Source organism: Schistocerca gregaria, chromosome 2 (genome assembly GCF_023897955.1).
Source record: "Schistocerca gregaria isolate iqSchGreg1 chromosome 2, iqSchGreg1.2, whole genome shotgun sequence".
Lineage (NCBI taxonomy): Eukaryota > Metazoa > Arthropoda > Insecta > Orthoptera > Acrididae > Schistocerca > Schistocerca gregaria.
The window spans coordinates 607,038,770-607,051,875 of record NC_064921.1 but is presented as its reverse complement, the minus strand read 5'-3'; the positions used below and the strand labels follow the sequence as shown (position 1 = coordinate 607,051,875).

At 42.0% G+C, this 13,106-nt stretch overlaps 1 protein-coding gene across 5 annotated transcripts in view; it reads left to right on the top strand.

The window, feature by feature from the left end:
* LOC126334563 (extracellular sulfatase SULF-1 homolog) overlaps window positions 1-13,106 on the top strand; it is a 1,305,433-nt gene that overhangs the window by 475,402 nt on the left and 816,925 nt on the right. The gene's annotated exons all lie outside the window — the stretch shown is intronic.

Here is a 13,106-nt window from a genome sequence, read left to right as displayed (position 1 = left end):
ATTCCTGATGTACATAATCTGTGATTGCGTATCATAGTCCCAACAAGAATCAAGCCAAGTGGAAGGTTACATAAAATCAAAAACAATCTCCCTATTAAAGAAGGGCGTAAGGGGAACTGGCAGACGGGATAGTACAAATTCTTGAATTAGCTGTATAGTATAAGAAGCGATATGGCTCAGTGGCTAATACTCAAGGACAACACAAGAGGACGCTTGGTGCGCCATGGTGAGATGAGCGTTCCAGTAAACAAGGGTCCGCAAGCGAACCGTTAACGAGATAGTTACAGATGTGTGGTTAGAAGTCGCCACTGATTTCAGTATTAAATATTTTCTTAGTCAGTAAAATTTATTTAAAGTGTAAACTTTACGATTAAGTTCCCTTTTCATTGGGCTCAGATTTCTCGCAAACGTTGCGCAACGTTGGGGAAAAATTAGATTATATATATATATTGTCTTTCTATCGATGGAAAGTGAAAGAATTCGAAAATTGTAGGATAAAAAAGTCCATTATTATCCCAAACAAACTACAGAAATTTACATTCTACTCAGCTTAATAGGTAGTACACTTCTATCGCAGCTAGAACAACGCAATAGGTCTGCTTCCACGAAAAGCTTTTACAGATTTCAGGACTTGCATTAAATGGAAATGAACCGTTTCTTTTTCAGTATTTAGCGCTGGAATAAGATTCAAAAATTTGTAGCCATGGTTTCGAAGGATTTAAACCCGTCTTCCTCAGAAGGACAACAAACTTCACATTAGCAATCAATTAGTAAAGCTATCTCCACATGACATGTGTCGGCAACGGTCTGTATGTCCACATATAAAAGCTGAGGCCCTCAGAAGCAAGGGCTTAGATTTTACATATGAACATACAGACCTTTGCCGACACATGTCATGTGGAGATAGCTTTACTAATTGATTGCTAATGTGAAATTTATTGTCCTTCTGAAAAAGACTGTCTTAAATTCTTCGAAACCATGGTAAAGGGTATTTGAAAACCGCCATTTATTGCAAGTGCCTGGAGCTCTATTACACCGTAACCGTTGCTGTAGTGCAGACATTGTCAAAATATCTGAAATGTAGTCCTCTTACAGAGAAATGTCTGTGTAGGAAAAACATCAAATTTCCGCGATCACAAGATTCAGATTTATTTTTAACGGTCTTAAAGAGCCTACGGAAAGCCAACATACGTCTGAGGGAGGACGTGCGGGGGAGGGGGGAGGGGGGAGAGAGAGGACGGCAAATGATACATCGGTTGTGTAGAGCAATTTTCTCTTTTCTCGAACAGGACTGCCGATACTGATCATGCGCTCACCAGCACCACAAAACAAAGGTAATACTTTCAACATCATTTTCAAACAAAAGAAAATGATGGGTCCAAATTTTATAGAGTGATCCATTATATGAAATGTTACAGACGTGGTGAGACTCACCCGTCATCTCTCTTTACCACTCTTACGATTCAGCTCAATTCCGATGAGCCGAGTCGCAACTGCAAAACACACACACACGCGCACACACACACACACAGCCGGGCACCTCCCAGAAGCTAATTTCACTTTCAATCATTTCCGCTGAACATCACTTCTTTTGATTCCGCAAACGCGCAGCACGCACTCAGGCCTGGTATCGACTGCAGCGTCGCGATGCCTGATAACGGCGCGGCGAAATGTCGCGCTCCGCTGCATTTGAGTGCTTCATAAATAACTGAGCTGGCCTAAATTGGGAGACTGCGCAGCAGGTGCTCCACGGGCGAAATTGAAATGGAATATTCATGCGAAGCGTATTTGCTAAATGAGTTTGCCAACTAAGCGGGCGGACGAGAAAGAAGTGCGCTATCAATTTCCATTTATCTGCCCGGCGGTCGCGGCTGCGGCTCCGTTAATATTTAAACACAGCCGAGGTCAGTGATTTTAATTCTGCTGTTTGTGATGCAGCTGTATCATTTCATACGCTTATCTGGTTCAGCCAAACAAGTTCATCGAACCACTCCACCGCAGAAAAGTCGTTGTATAAGTGACATATTAACATCTTTGTTAGCCGGCCATGGTGTCCGAGCGGTTCTAGGCGCTACAGTCTGGAACGCATGACTGCTACGGTCACAGGTTTGAATCCTGCCTCGGGCATGGATGTGTCTGACGTCCTTAGGTTAGTTAGGTTTAAGTAGTTCTAAGTCCTAGGGGACTGATGACCTTAGAAGTTAAGTCCCATAGTTCTCAGAGCCATTTTGAACCCATGGTGTTCAGAGCCATTTGAACCATTTGAACATTTTTGTTAAATGTGATGATCCTCCTTGTAGCCTGTAGGTAATCGCCATTGTTGTTGTTATGCCGTTCACAAATCTGGATATATTTTTTGTGTCCAACAGAATGTAACATTTTATTGAACTATCTTAATAAGTAAACCTTCAGGTATATCCTGGTCGCGGAAACCCTATTCATTGTTTGCCCGAAGGTCACACTGAAATCTTAAGGTGGGGCTGTAATTGTGTGCATGGTGTCACAAGTAGGTATATTTGTGAAATGAGCATAGTGTTTTGCGTATATGGTCAATATCAAATGGGAATAATCGTGCGACATTGGTATGACACTATTGTTTACATTCTACCCTAAGATGTAAACTGTTACGCCGCAGAATAAGTTTGTTGTACTTGGTTGAACTATTTAAAATCCTACCCGGCGTGCGCAGAACAGAGAAGGGTGCGTCGTTCGGAATATCAATAAGACGTAACGCTATTGTAACGGACGTTAGAGCACCAGGCGAGCATTGCCACATTACCTCCGAGCGAGGAAAGCAGAAAATCAAACGTCGCGTTTTATGTAACAAGACAGCATGAAGTGACACTTCATAAGTTCAGCGCCAGCGTACCACTACAATAGCCATACGTCGCAAAAAGAAAGACCCGAGTTTGGCAACCCAGAATAATTACCTTATTACCACAGTAATTCGAGGAACACTGACGGCACCGGCAAATGAGAGCATGAGCGTTCACGTACACGGATCCACCGTGTCGTGTGCACAGGCTCAGCCCCTCGAGAAACGAGGCTTTCGGAGGTCAAAGACACATTCAGTCGTGCTGCTATTCTATCTGTGTCGCTAGAACAGTCTATTGAGTTTCGGTGAAACCACATGGTGATCGATGATGGTCTGCTGCTACCCGCTTTCTGGCTTCAGCAGTGCGACAAAGGCAACCTAATGCATACCACAGCTGTGGTCTGCTGTGGCTGCCTATTGGACATCGTGGATGAGGTGAGACTGGTGCGCAACTAGCCCTTCTCGACTGAGGGTCAATCACGGATGATCTGGTAGCCTTCAATTCCACACCGACCAGACGTGGCATGTTCACCTGGCCCCCTGGCCGACTTGTGGACATCTGCTGCAGTCTTGGTCGACCAGCACCTAGCCCTCGCGACAACTGACATCCTAGTCCAATGTCGGATGTCCTCACCTGAGTGCATGACGGGCTGTTTTCGAGAGCGCTGAGATGGGAGCCGCACCGTACCGCAGATCATGTGGGTAGGTGACGCCATCCCGTCCCCACGCCGCCACCAGCACAGTATGCGGCCGCGACACACTGACCTGTGGCGGCGTCACGACTCTCTGACAGGGCGTCAAAACTTCGCGGCATTCGGTTATGCCTGTCCACCACCCCGAAGAAATTTTATAACTCTGTACACTCAACACGAAAAATAAACGTTATTGCAGATTCCCCTGTGCCACTGATGCTTCCAGGTGGACCACTCACCCACCCTAGCTCACCCTCAACATAAGTTTGATATTGGTTCAAATGGCTATAAGCACTTGTGGGAGTTAACATCTGAGGTCATCAGTACACTAGACTTAGAACTCAAATGGTGCAAATTGCTCTGAGCACTATGGGACTTAACATCTGAGGTCATCAGTCCCCTAGAACTTAGAACTACTTACACATAACTACCCTAAGAACATTACACACATCCATGCCCGAAGCAGGACTCGTACCTGCGAACGTAGCAGCCGCGTGGTTCCGGACTGAAGCGCCTAGAACCGCTCGACCACAGCGGCCGGCAGTTTGATATTCCACGTACTTCCTCTGTTTTCACACGTTTACTTATTAGTAACAGTGATGGTGCTGAATTGTTGCTGCTGCAGTTGCAATTCAAAATTCGTCCAAAGAGGACGAATAATTACGACAGAGGCCTCATTACAGATATATTACTAATAAGATGCGCTTTATGTGTTTACTAACATCGAGAGACAGCGTATAAAATCGTAAGCTTAATTTATGTGACTAGATAAAATTTTTAATGTGGGAGGGTACTGCCAGTCAAGAAAATGGATGTGTACACGTTTCGAACTGTTTTCATCTGCAGGTAACATTTATATATGACAATATGAGTCGACAGCCCCAGATTATGCAAATCCCCAAGCCACTGTCCCGCGCCCGGGTTCCCGGGTTCGATTCCCAGCAGGGTCAGGGATTTTCTCTGCCTCGTGATGACTGGGTGTTGTGTGATGTCCTTAGGTTAGTTAGGTTTAAGTAGTTCTAAGTTCTAGGGGACTGATGACCATAGATGTTAAGTCCCATAGTGCTCAGAGCCATTTGAACCATTTTGAACCCCAACCTACTGTGCTTTTCTTTTTAAAAAAAGTAATCACTCAGTAAAACTATAGTTGTAATATTACAGTTTGTGAAGAATGAGTATGTGCTGTTTATGTTTTAAATTCAGTAAGGATGATGGAAGACTGAACACACACAGTTATACAAAAAGTAAAAACAGAAGGAATTCGTCCCTAAAAAATATTTCAAAGTGTTATAAATCGCTAGTTTACCGCATGGCATAACTCCAAATTCCATGTTTTTGCGACCCTTTCATTTTGACGCACTACGTGTTTTATCCTGTGATGCTTATTGGGTTTTGAGACAAAAAGCAAAGAATGAAAGATACAATAGTCAGGTGTAAATCGTTTCCTTATCTTCAGCGGGGTTGCAAGAACGCGAATGCAGGCATATCCAGTGTGATATCCAGAAATATCCAAGTCCGTGTACACGGTAATTGCTGAGAGAGAGGTCGAGCATTCGCAGGCATAGAATACGAGATTGAAGCGGGATGATGACAGCTTGCAGCTACCTCTTTGATAGCGGCGCTGCCTGCGTTGGCCGAGGGGGCGTGACCGTGTAGCGGCCGTCGGTTGGTGTCCGCGGCTGTTGTTGGCTGCCCTGCCTCTGGCGGCGGTACTCGGACCGTCTGGTGCCACCCTATGAACAAGGAACTGATTGAAAGACATCACACCAGGAAGCCATTTCACAACGCCACCACAGCATCTATATAAGTAAAATTTGAATTTTCATTTGTTCAAAATCTTAAATCTCCAAAAGGTCTCCATAGATTCCTATGAAGTTTTTATATGAAATTGCATTCGAATATTCACGTGTTGTTATATAACTATTTTTATATGTATGTAATATATAAATAAATATGTAATATATAAAGGGGCAACATTATTATCAAAAATCTCGAAAAGTGCTTGACTGGTTTACTTCAAATATCCGCACAGTAATCTAATGACCCTTCGGACCCGACATACACTACAAATTTTTGTTCTACATAATGTATAAAAATATATGTAATATAGAAAGGGGAAACATTGTTACCACGAAACTCAAAAAGGACTCCACTGATTTACTTCAGATTTTTACACATGACTATAGTAAACGTTTGGACAAGTACTTATGTCCTATCGGTTTGTAGTGAGAATACTACTACCGAATCTCAGCTTTCAGTGACAATAAACAAGACTAAAGGTTAGAAAGAGGGGAGCTGAACAGAGGGGTGGGAGGATATGGACAGAGAGAGGGGCAGGAGAAATGGAGAGAGGGTGAAGGAGGAGATGGATGTAGAAAGGGGGGAGAGGTGATAGAGAGAGGGAGGGAGAGAGTGGGCATGAGGAGATGGATAGGGAGAGGGGTGAGAAGAAGAGGATGGAGAGAGGAAGGAGGATGAGGTGGGGGGGAGAGAGGGCAGAAGAAGATGGAGAGAGGGGGAGGAGAAGCTGAACAGACAGGGGCGGAAGGAGGAAATGGACAGAGAAAGAAGGGGAGTTGAAGATGGACAGAGGCAAGGAGGATTGGGGGTTGGGGTTGTTTTGGGGAAGGAGACCAGACAGCGAGGTCATCGGTCTCATCGGATTAGGCAAGGATGGGGAAGGAAGGCGGCCGTGCCCTTTCAAAGGAACCATTCCGGCATTTGCATGGAGTGATTTAGGGAAATCACGGAAAACCTAAATCAGGAAAGCCGGACGCGGGATTGAACCGTCGTCCTCCCGAATGCGAGTCCAGTGTCTAACCATTGCGCCACCTCGCTCGGTGGCAAGAAGGACAAGGAGATTATATTCAGTTCCTATCTTTATCAGAAATATGAGCTTCTTGTTTTCTTTCTTTTCCCTTTATTAGATTAGATTAGAGATTAGATTAGTACTTGTTCCATAGATCATTAATACGACACTTCGTAATGATGTGGAACGTGTCATTACACAAAATATTACGTAACACTTAATATTTTTAATTTTTTTCTTGGGGCGTGAGGAAATCACCCACTTACTATATCCAAAAATTCATCTAATGAGTAGAAGAAGTTGCCACTCAGAAATTCTTTTAATTTCCTTTTAAATGATATGTGGCTATCTGTCAGACTTTTTAAGCTATTCGCTACGGTCACAGGTTCGAATCCTGCCTCGGGTATGGATGTGTGTGATCGGTTAGTTAGGTTTAAGCAGTTCTAACTTCTAGGGGACTGATGACCTCAGATGTTAAGTCCCATAGTGCTCAGAGTCATTTTTTTATGCGTTTAGGTAAGTGACCAAAGACTTTTGGGGCAGCATAATTTGCCCCTTCTGAGCCAAAGTTAGATTTAACCTTGAGTAGTGAAGAACATCTTTTCTCATAGTGTAGTAGCCAAGTGCACTGCTAATACTTTTGAATTCTTTCGGATTATTAATAACAAATTTCATTATTCTGTTTACACGCTTTTGTGAAATGAACACTCCGATGATTACTTCCCCGAGAATATGATGCCATAAGAAAGCAGAGAATGAAAATAGGCGTGGTAAGCTAATTTACTGACATGTATATCGCCAAAATTTGCAATGTCCCTAATAGCATGAGTAGCTGAACTCAAACGTTTCAGCAGATCTTCAGTGTATTTTTTCCAGTTCAACCCCTCATCAATGCATACACCTAGAAATTTTGAATTTTCTGCCTTAGCTAATGATTTATGATCGAAGTCTATATTTATTAATGGTGTCATTCCATTTACTGTGTGGAACTGTATATACTGTGTTTTGTCAAAGTTTAAAGAGAGCCCATTTAGCAGAGAACCACTTGATGATTTTCTGAAAAACATCGTTTACAATTTCATCAGTTAATTCTTGTCTGTTAGGTGTGATGGCTATACTTGTACCATCGGCAAAAAGTACCAGCTTTGCATCTTCGTGAATACAGAATGGCAAGTCATTAATATATATTAAGAACAGCAGAGGACCCAAGACCGAACCTTGTGGCACACCATTCTTTATTGTTTCCCAGTCTGAGAAATCACCAGTTTTTTGCATGTTACGTGAACTGTTTTATACAGAGTGAGCCACATCAACAAGGGGCAGGGGGCAGCTAGTAATTTATAAAAAGGCGCAACAATACGATAAAGCGCGGTTCAATGCCTACAAATGGTGGTGGCCCCTCTTTCTTTTCCGGTAACATAGCGACATTCCAGTAAAATAGCGACATTTTATCTATGACACTTGCAGCAAACAAGCGAAATGCCTTCCATTTATCTCTCAAAAGCTTTACGCAAAGTCCATTACAGATGTGGAGTGCAAATTATTAAAACGTCTACGAAACTCACGTACAAAACGCATGATACTTTTGAGCGGGACTTTCTGTGTTCCATGAAAGATCTGTAAGGTACTTACTGGCAAACCTTACGTCTCATCATAGTCACGTGACTGTTAGAGTCGTAGTATGATGGTGACAAAAATTCTTTTCTACGCAACTGAATGCTCTCTGCATGGATGTCCCTACTCTATGTTTGCCGTGAGCTGTTACTGATAGACTGTCTTGAAATGAGTGCTTCTATGGTGCAGCATAGTGTTGCATTGGTGCTGTGGACGATTGTGGAAACGAACTGAAAGGAAGTGAGAGAAGTAAATGCAACGGCCTTCTTCTAGGACCGCAGGAAAGCGCTTGCCGAACGTAACGACCACATCCGACGGACGGTTCGTCATCGACAATACCGTACTTTACCTACTTACTCTAAGATACACTGCGCAGCGTTCGATGAAAGCATACTGAGGAAGACCGGTTCTCTTCCCCTTGCCGCCGCTTCAGTGGTGAAAGGAAATATCTTTAAGCCTTGGATCCTAACTGGTTACCCGCTGGCAGAACAGCGTGCCTAAGCAATCTAAGGGACCGAGGTGGTTATTTTCGTACTGGGACACCTTAGGAAAGGCGTCTTCTTTGGAACAACGTGTTGTATTTGTGAGGAGGAATTGAAGAGGACGACTTTTTTCGTATTAGCGACAAGTTTGTTATAACATCTTGTATTTAGTTTTCTGCTGTATCGTAGAAAACTGTGTCCTTGAAAAGCACATTTATAGAATGGAAAGCTCAAACAGTCATTTTTTCCGCAACAAAAATTTGATAAGAATAAGAAAAGTAAACAAAACATTTTTATGTTATCAATCCACACTATTTCTTAAATTTGATAATAAACGATATAGTTAAATGAAAATATTAATGGCATTAAAACCTACAGATTTTTCCTTACAGTCTTCACTCTACACGAAATTCACAATCATTTCTTTAGAAACCAAAACAGAAGGCGCTGATTGAAGGAGGAGATGACCCATACTCGTCTAAGTCTTCAAAAATTCCAGCCGTTCATTGTCAGATTTGGAATACGGAAACAATCTTCTGATTGAGAATCACACTCACGTGAATGGGAATCATAAATATTGATTCTATACAGATGTGCAAGAAACGAGGGGTGGTTAAAGAGGAGTCGATTGACGGTGGAATTCGTAGATTAGTGCTACTTCGTCCTCGTCAACCAGGGCCTTATAGGAATTTGAGGTTGTAATGGCGCATAGTATCCACTTTTCGTTTGGTGGGATACGCGGAATTCTAAATGATGGTAACCATACAATCTGGCATTTGCACTGCGATGATCAGGCAACAGCTGTTCTCAAACATTTGTAGCAACTTCTCCTTGACATTTACGTAAACTGGCGTCACGTACCACTGCCACAAAAATATTTCCCACACAACAAAAAACGTTAAGTAATGCACTTCAAAAATCAAGTGGACGTGTGTGAAAAACTGATGACGTGACTGTTTGCTGGCATTAGCCTATCAGTCCCAGTATCCCTGTTGTTGTTACATAATGACGACTACAAATCTTCGCCTCTCCATCTGAAAGGTTAAGTTTGTGATAATGTTTGCAACACACATAATTAGGTGTCGGGTAACTTTTGTAGCTCTCTCGAGTGTACGGGACGAGCGTCATGGGCTATTCATTCTGGCAGTTTCCTAAAGCTGTAAAAAGACGAAAAAAGAAAGCTGTGGGCGACCGTTCAAACTATCTACATCTACGTGATTGCTCTGCTATTCACAATAAAATGCCTGACAGAGGATTCAATGAACCACCTTCAAGCTGTCTCTCTACCGTTCCACTCTCGAACGGCAAGCCGGACAAACGAACACTAAAATTTTTCTGTGCGAGCCCTGATGTCTCTTGTTTTATCGTGATGATCATTTCTCCCTAAGTAGGTGGGTGCCAACAGAATGTTTTCGCAATCGGAGGAGAAAACTGGTGATTGAAATTTCATGAGAAGATTCCGCGCAACGAAAAACGCCTTCTTTTTTTTTTTTTTTTAAATGTTTGCCACTCCAGTTTACGTATCATGTCTGTGACACTGTCTCCCCTATTTCTCGATAATACAAAAGGAGGTGCCCTTCTTTGTACTTTTTCAGTGTCATCCGTCAGTCCCACCTGATGCGGATCCCACATCGCACAGGAATACTCCAGAATAGAGTGGACAAGCGTGGTGTAAGCAGTCTCTTTAGTAGACCCGATTCACCTGCTAAGTGTTCTGTCAATGATTCGTAGTCTTCGGTTTGCTGTACCAATAATATTATCTATGTGATCGTTCGAATTTAGGTTATTTGTAATTGTAATCCCTAAGTATTTGGTTGAATTTACAGCCTTCAGATTTGTGTGACTTATCGCGTAATCGAAATTTAGCTCATTTCTTTTAGTACTCGTGTGAATAACTCCACACTTTTCCTTATTCAGGGTTAATTGCCACTTTTCGCACCATACAGATATATTTTCTAAATCATTTGGCAAGTCGTTTTGATCATCACATGACTGTAAAGACTGTAAATGACAGCATCATCTGCAAATAATCTAAGACGGCTACTCAGATCGTATACTATGTCGTTAACTGTGACCTTTCTGACAGGAAATCACTAATCCAGTCGCACAACTGAGGCGATACTCCGTAGGCAATCAGTTTGGTTTTGAAGAACCTTGTGAGGAACGGTGTCAAAAGCCTTATAGAAATCTAAAAATATGGAATCAATTTGACATCCTCTGTCGATAACAGTTATTACTTCATGAGTATAAAGAGCCAGTTGTGTTTCACAAGAACGATATTTTCTGAAACCGTGCTGACTATGTGTCAATAAATCGTTTTCTTCGAGGTACTTCATAATGTTCGAATACAGAAGTCGGTTGGTAACAGCAAGTGTCCCGTTGGACCAACACAATGCTCGCTCTACAGAGAACCCACTTTCTGTAGGCGTTATGGTGGGAAGTGTCTTCACCGACCTTCCCATAGTACTGATATCGTACCTATAGATTCCCGTTTTTTCTGTCACTAGAAAGAAAATTCCCTTCAGCCAACATTGTTAACATTGAAGAAGATCCATACAGCTCTCACAGTAACAATCCTTTGTCACAGTTGATACCGTGAATTAAAAAATTTTCGAAGCCGAATATCTGTGGAGCAGTAGTCAAAGGTCACTCTCTCTGTTCCAGTAAAAAACAAATAACAATAAATGATCATTTTTATTTATAGTTCACTGCCGTGGAGAAACTTTCATTCTGTACGATCCTAGTAAAAAAATCTTTGCAGTTTACTGTCCCTGATATAAAACATCTTTACTGATATGTTGGCTGATGCGTTTAATGTTCTTAGTAGTTGTTGGAATCGTGCATCGTGCTAATTTCGTTTGAACCATAGGTGTATGACCTATGACTTGCTGTTGACGAACTGAAAGAAGTGCTCATTCAGAGATAAATGGGATGTACGCCGGCACTTCTAGAATACCTTCGCGAAAAAATGAACAAAAGGTTATATGATAAAATGTTCTGGGGCTTCCAGCAGCGTAAACTGGTTAAAACACCACACCTTTCGAGCAATTTTTCCTAGGCCATAGTCAAGAGGAACGACTGATGAAGGGCTGCTGATACGCTCTTATATACTCTAGCTTCCAACTGTAACGTTAGTGCTACCCACGCAAATATAGCCATCCTTGGCTCCGTATTCGATGCGCCCGCTTCCCGATCAGTGTGTCCCAAGCCGCATTGCGAAAGAGGCCGCCATCTCTATTTAATCTGATGTCAGTGATTTTTGTTCAATGGTTTCTTTAATTACACTCTTCCAAAAGTGATTAGTGCGATCTGCGACAGGTGTTGTAAAATTTGGTCTCGCGAGTGTTTTGCATAGAATGAGCAGCTGAAGTAGATATTTAGGGGTGGCATAGGTGCCGGAACTTCTCATATTTGTATTTGTTGTAGTCTCAAAGTCTCGCAGAACTTTTTGAGTGACATCATCTTCGCTATCGACTGTATTATTTAATATAATTTCGACTATTGCAATTTCTACCCTTTGCTTATATGCTTGTGGCTATAGGTGCCGAAAACACATCAATACAATACCTAGAAAAGACACGAGACTCTACGGCTCGTATCAGCATTCGTCACATACATCGATGGTTTATCTAATCCCGATCAAAACCCAAAACTTTTCGGTTTGCCTTTTCCCACTCTTCACCTCTCGATTACGTGATGATAAGTCATGAACGACACGTGGTTTTTATTCCATGTAAAACTTCCCCGGTAAAATCACTTGGGTAGATTAGGGGCACGCAAGCTACAAAATGAGGTCAAGCTGAAGAACTTAGACAAGGCGGCTCAACATGCCTCTTGAGGGGGTCCCAGCCAATCATGCAATATGACTAATACAGTATAACATCTCTAGACTACTGTAAATCTCTCCTTAATCTTTTGTTTTACTGGGGAAGATACACAAGTCAGGGAACAGAAGGAAATTTAATTAATCCACAACAGAATATTTTAACCAATTGTTGCATTTTCCCGTCTATTTGGGATGGTACTCAAGTTAATGTTAGATTGAAAGAACTGAGCGTGTCGACCTTGTTTTGTGATTATTACCCACAAAGAGTGTCCCTATGTTTGTATTCAGGAGTAACTTAAAAACAAACGTAAGTGAACTGAGCTAAAAAGTGTTACCAAAATGTTGTGAATAAAATTAATATTGAAATTGTTCTCGAAACTACCGAGATATGATGATAATGTAATGTTACTTCTCAGGTATGCGGATATTTTTCCCTAATCTTTATGGGTCAGTACGTATTGGTATTACAGATGTTACGAATCATTGTCATGGTGATGGTTTCCGTTTAAAGTAAGATCTCTGGCTAGCCAAAATCCTTCCAAGAAGCCTGCTTCAAATAGAACTATGACAGATAATTACATCATAGGAAATGATAAGACGAAGATCACTTAAGCTGTAACCTAACAAACACCTTGTGACATCTCAATTGCCTTGAACCGATTATGAGAGTGAGTCTACTGTGACGGAATGAGGTGCAAGTTCCTGAAAAGATATGAAAAAAATGTTTAACTTTGTAAGTAGCCGAGCTGAGAGAGATCCAATAGTGTTATAAGTGCGTTCAGAGGTTGGAATTAGAAAATTATGCGGTTCAAACCGTCCATGATAAAAATACGTAATTTTGCGAGGTTCTTGTTGAGATCCTTGTTGC